The sequence below is a fragment of the Peromyscus leucopus genome, chromosome 5, assembly GCF_004664715.2.
Source record: "Peromyscus leucopus breed LL Stock chromosome 5, UCI_PerLeu_2.1, whole genome shotgun sequence".
In the NCBI taxonomy this organism is placed as follows: Eukaryota; Metazoa; Chordata; class Mammalia; order Rodentia; family Cricetidae; genus Peromyscus; species Peromyscus leucopus.
This window is the reverse complement of record NC_051067.1, coordinates 59,596,969-59,603,034: the sequence shown is the minus strand read 5'-3', so window position 1 is coordinate 59,603,034 and position 6,066 is coordinate 59,596,969. Positions and strand designations below refer to the sequence as shown.

The 6,066-nt window shown below is 41.8% G+C and overlaps 1 pseudogene; it reads left to right on the top strand.

The window, feature by feature from the left end:
- Positions 1–891: 891 nt before the first annotated feature.
- Positions 892–3,606, top strand: LOC114707869 (annotated as a pseudogene).
- Positions 3,607–6,066: the final 2,460 nt, after the last annotated feature.

The window sequence follows — 6,066 nt, the reverse complement described above, 5'->3', positions numbered from 1 at the left end:
TGATGGGGGAATGTGGTTCTGTATGCTATGAATGTGTTGTTCTGATTGGTTGATAAATAAAAACTGATTGACCAGTAGCCAGGCAGGAAGTATAGGCGGAATAAGCAGACCAGGAGAATTCTGGGAACAGGAAGGCTGAGTCAGGAGATGCCAGTCAGCCGTCCAGGGAGCAGCATGTAATGGCACACAGGTAAAGCCACAGAACACATGGCAACATATAGATTAACAGAAATGGGCTGAGTTTAAGTGTAAGAGTGAAGCAGTGGTAGGCCTGAGCTAATGACTGAGCAGTTTTAATTAATATAAGCCTGTGTGTGTTACTTGCATCTGAGTGGCTGCGGGGCCACGGGAGCTGGACAGGACCAGGAAAACTCCAGCTACAAACTAAATTAGGCTCCATGTGATTAAAAGATTTGGGGGGATCAGAGTGGCGCAGCAAATTGTCTTAGGTATAAAGTAGAGTGGCCATAACAGAATGCATGGTGAGGTTAGTTAGGGAGGAAAGGGAAGGGAAAAAATGTTGTAATTACATTATAATCTCAAAAAAGAGGAAAGCTTTTGATTTTTTTCCCTAAGAATGTCTGTGAAGACTCAACCCTTTAGACCCAGGCACAGTATCTCATTCATCTGCATGCGGCCTGCCTCTTAATCCCTGCCTCGACATTGATTCCAAACACTACACCACATTTTAAAACACCAGTGGTTCCTTTTTCCAATGACAGTTTTATGAATGGCTTTAACTCAGTAGAATCTTAGAAAGCGAATATGAATGAACCATCCTCTGAAAGTTAATAATATAAGCAGCACTTCTCCATAGTCTCTGCAACAGCTCCTGCCTCCAGGTTTTAGCCCTGTTTGAGTTCCTGTCCTGATTTCCTTCGATGGTGGACTATGATGGTGTGGAAATTACTCTGTGCAAAAAACTTGGTGAAAAAGGATTTCTTCCGACTGCCGGATCCATTTGCTAAGGTGGTAGTTGATGGTTCTGGGCAGTGCCATTCTACAGATACTGTGAAGAACACACTTGATCCAAAGGGAATCAGCATTATGACCTGTATATCGGAAAGTCTGACTCAGTCACCATCAGTGTGTGGAATCATAAGAAGATCCATACGAAGCAAGGGGCTGGCTTTCTCGGTTGTGTCCGCCTTCTTTCCAATGCCATCAACCGCCTCAAAAGCACTGGTTATCAGAGGTTGGATCTATGCAAACTGGGGCCAAATGACAACGATACAGTTCGAGGACAGATTGCGGTAAGCCTTCAGTCCAGAGACCGAATAGGCACCGGAGGACAAGTTGTGGATTGTAGTCGTCTGTTTGATAATGATTTACCAGATGGTTGGGAAGAAAGGCGGACTGCCTCTGGAAGAATCCAGTATCTGAGCCACATAACAAGAACTACCCAGTGGGAACGCCCAACGCGACCAGCGTCGGAATATTCTAGTCCTGGCAGACCTCTTAGCTGCTTTGTGGATGAAAATACGCCAATTACTGGAACAAATGGTGCAACATGTGGACAGTCTTCAGACCCCAGACTAGCAGAGAGAAGAGTCAGGTCCCAGCGACATAGAAATTACATGAGCAGGACACATTTACACACGCCTCCAGATCTACCAGAAGGCTATGAACAGAGGACAACACAGCAGGGGCAGGTGTTATTTCTTACACACCCAGACTGACATCAGCACGTGGCATGATCCACGAGTGCCTAGGGATCTTAGCAACATCAATTGTGAAGAGCTCGGTCCTTTGCCTCCTGGATGAGAGATCCGCAATACCGCTACAGGAAGAGTTTATTTCGTTGACCATAACAACAGAACAACACAATTGACAGATCCCCATCTCTCTGCTAACTTGCATTTAGTTTTAAATCGCCAGAACCAATTGAAAGACCAGCAGCAGCAGCAGCAGCAGCAGCAGCAGCAGCAGCAGCAGCAGCAAGTGGTGTCATTATGTCCTGAGGACACTGAGTGTCTGACAGTGCCAAGGTACAAACGAGACTTGGTTCAGAAACTAAAGATCTTGCGGCAAGAACTTTCCCAACAACAGCCTCAGGCCGGCCACTGCCGCATTGAAGTTTCTAGGGAAGAGATTTTTGAGGAATCATATCGACAAGTCATGAAAATGAGACCAAAAGATCTCTAGAAGCGATTAATGATAAAATTTCGTGGAGAAGAAGGCCTTGACTATGGAGGGGTTGCCAGGGAATGCTTGTATCTCCTGTCGCATGAAATGTTGAATCCTTACTATGGTCTCTTCCAGTATTCTAGAGATGATATCTACACGTTGCAGATCAATCCTGATTCTGCAGTTAATCCGGAACATTTATCTTATTTCCACTTTGTTGGACGAATAATGGGAATGGCTGTATTCCATGGACATTATATTGATGGTGGATTCACATTGCCTTTTTATAAACAGGTGCTTGGGAAGTCAATTACTTTGGACAATATGGAGTTGGTTGATCCAGATCTTCATAATAGTTTGGTGTGGATACTTGAAAACGATATCACAGGTGTTCTGGACCATACCTTCTGTGTTGAACATAATGCATATGGTGAAATTATTCAGCACGAACTCAAACCAAATGGCAAAAGTATCCCTGTTACTGAAGAAAATAAAAAAGAATATGTCAGGCTTTATGTAAACTGGAGATTTCTCCAAGGCATTGAAGCTCAGTTCCTGGCACTGCAGAAGGGATTTAATGAAGTCATTCCACAGCATCTCCTGAAGACGTTTGATGAGAAGGAGCTGGAGCTTATTATTTGTGGACTTGGCAAGATTGACGTGAGTGACTGGAAGGTGAACACCCGGTTAAAACACTGTACACCGGACAGCAATGTGGTCAAGTGGTTCTGGAAAGCAGTGGAGTTCTTCGATGAAGAGCGACGAGCACGCTTGCTCCAGTTTGTGACAGGGTCCTCTCGGGTGCCTCTGCAGGGCTTCAAAGCACTACAAGGTGCTGCAGGCCCACGGCTCTTTACCATGCACCAGATTGATGCCTGCACAAACAACTTGCCAAAAGCCCACACTTGCTTCAATCGAATAGACATTCCACCTTATGAAACCTAGGAAAAGCTCTATGAAAAGCTGCTAACGGCCATCGAAGAAACATGTGGATTTGCTGTGGAATGATGAGCGCCAAGGACTTACCTAGAACTCTTATTTATCCCCCAGGCTGACAGCCTCCTTCAGCAGCGCTTCAGAGAACGCTGGGACACAGGACAGCCCCTCCCCTGCCCCTCAGATTCTAGGACACTGTGAGGGGAAAGGACAATTTTGAAATTCCTTTTCAAGGAAAAGTAAAGGTCTTTATGCTTTGCCATGAGGACACACTCAGCTGCTATTTAAAAATTAATACCTTGAACTAAAGAATGCTGACTCCCTGCATCTCCAGAGTTAGGCAGTATTCTACACTTAAAGACTACTACTATTTTTATAAAAGGTTTTCTATCCAAATCGCTTCACAGACTCGAGCCTCTCGCACAGCAAGACAACTCCAGCAGTCGGTACAAGTCACATTTCATTTTGATTGAATACATGATTTTTGAACAGCTCCTCTACTCGCTCTTTGTAAAAACTAAATAAAGTTATTTTGAATTGTTCCACCTTTGTAAACAATTGGCTGCAGGAATCATTACCTTTATGAAATTAAGCCATTTACATGTTTAGTTGTGTTATTCTATGGCAGACAGAGCATTCTATTTTGCATTATGTGGGTCACCCTAGCCTAGGTGGGGTTTTATATTTTTTCAAGTGTGACTTTCTTGGAAATTCCTAATACAACCATTTAAACTGAGTTTATTTGCTACCCTCCCTGTTTTTAAGAAAACAAAACAAAACAAAAAAACAAAACCTCATGTTCTTGAATCAAGAAGATCAGGTATTTTGGATTTCCTCTCATCTTCGATTGAAATACCGCATTTTTATAGCTTCTCCGTATGTGATGGGATTTTCATTCTTTGCTGGGTCAGCTTGTCTTTTATATGCTATTTCTATAAACCAAAGCCTCTAATAAGTACATCTAACTTATATTTTAATTAAGTTTCTAAAAGGAAAATTTTTGCTCTAAAGATTGTTTAGCCTAGAGAGCCCTGCTATTAACCTCACTGGGAGAACTGGAGGTAGCAGTGGACATGGAGGCAGGGATTGTCATACATGAGTGATGTCAGGTGTGCTGGCCATGCCTGTGATCCTGCTCCTGGGAGCCTGTGGCAGGGGGAGCAGTTCAGGTTCAAGGCCAGCCTGAGCTACATAGCAGATCTTGCCACAAATAAGAGTGACTCTAAGTCTATTGTACAATTTACTCTAAAACTGAAGAGTTCATTTAGAAGTAAGGGAGTGGAGCCCTGGCTGCCACATTGCTGACTTCCAAGCATTCAGGTTGAGCTTTCAAGGTGTGGGGCTCATCCCGTGATCCAGAAGGTAACCAAAATTCTAGGGTGAGGGATTGCAAGCATCTAAAATCACATTGGATTTTAAAATTCAACCATCAAAACAATGTGCTATTATTTTTAAACATGATATAAAATAAGAATAGCGAATTTTGATGAGCTTGGACACAAGAACATGAAGAATACTTGACAGAAATTGACTAAGCCTGGTAGCTGACACCTGTATTCCTGTCATTGGGAAGGCAGAAGCAGGAGGAGGAGGAGGTCAAGGAATGTGTCAACTACATGGTGGATGTGACGCTACTTGAGACTCTGTCTCCAGAGGGAAATAAGAAAAAAAAATTAAAAAAAAGAAAGTTAATAATATAAAAATCATAGCTGAAACACATTTTAAGCACCACCTCAAATCTCCAATGGTTATTTAAAAGTAAAAGAAGAAGAAGAAGAAGAAGAAGAAGAAGAAGAAAAAGAAGAAGAAGAAGAAGAAGAAGAAGAAGAAGAAGAAGAAGAAGAAGAAGAAGAAGAAGAAGAAGAAGAAGAAGAAGAAGAAGAAGAAAAACTAAAGAGCAAAGACACAGCTAGCCACCAGGTGTAACCAGAGACTCACAAGGCTGCCTGTGTGCTTAGCCAGTAAAGTGTTTAGTGTGTAAGTACAAGGACCCGAGTTCAATCTCCAGAACCCCCCCAAAAAACTGGAGTTGGTGGTGTGTGATTGAAAGCCTAGAGGTGGAGATGTGCAGACATGAAGATCCCTAGGCCCAGTGACTTCTTCCTAGACTAATCTCAGAGCTACAAGCCTGTGACAGAACCTGCCTCACCTTGCTTGTCTTAAGCAATGACAACCAAGGTTGACCTCTGGTCTATACATACATGTTCACACACATACATCCAAACCTGCACAGGGATATCACACAGATGCACACATAAATAAATAAATAAATAAATAAATAAATAAATAAATAAATAGAAGTGAAAATAGGGTTTATTTTGAAACAGAACTTGGATATGTGAAATGATCAACAAATACATATATTAGTTCACACTAAGGTGAGCTTCTTTAAGCAGACTCATAGGTAAGCAGTAATGTTCCAGAAGACAATATAAATCATTAGACAACTGTGAGTAAGACACAGGATTAAAACACAGAAACTGACTTTAAGTCATATTATTTAGTAATTAATTACCTAGGTTTGAAAAATTTAAAGTGGACTTAAATTCAAATTTAAAATAACAACAAAAGTCGTAAATGTAATAGTGATTCACACGCATTACATAGCATTTCCATTTGAGGTGTATCTTTAGCCTTTCACAGTTTTTGTTTGTTTGTTTGTTTGTTTTGTTTTTTCTAGATAAGGTTTCTCTGTGTAGTTTTTGGTGCCTGTCCTGGATCTCACTCTGTAGACCAGGCTGGCCTGGAACTCACAGAAGTCTACCTGGAACTGCCTCCTGAATGCTGGGATTAAAAGTATGTGCCACAACTGCCTGCCTCACAATTATTTTTTTAAAGATCCCTTGCGATCACTTTGTTTTGGTTCTATGTGCAAAATATTCTTTTTCTAACATGACACACTAGTGAGAAAGATGGGACACCATCTAATTATCCAAAAGCCAATGCAGCTTTGAGTTACCATTTGCAGTCCCTATTTTTGTGAGTTAGCAGTCTAGGTACAGC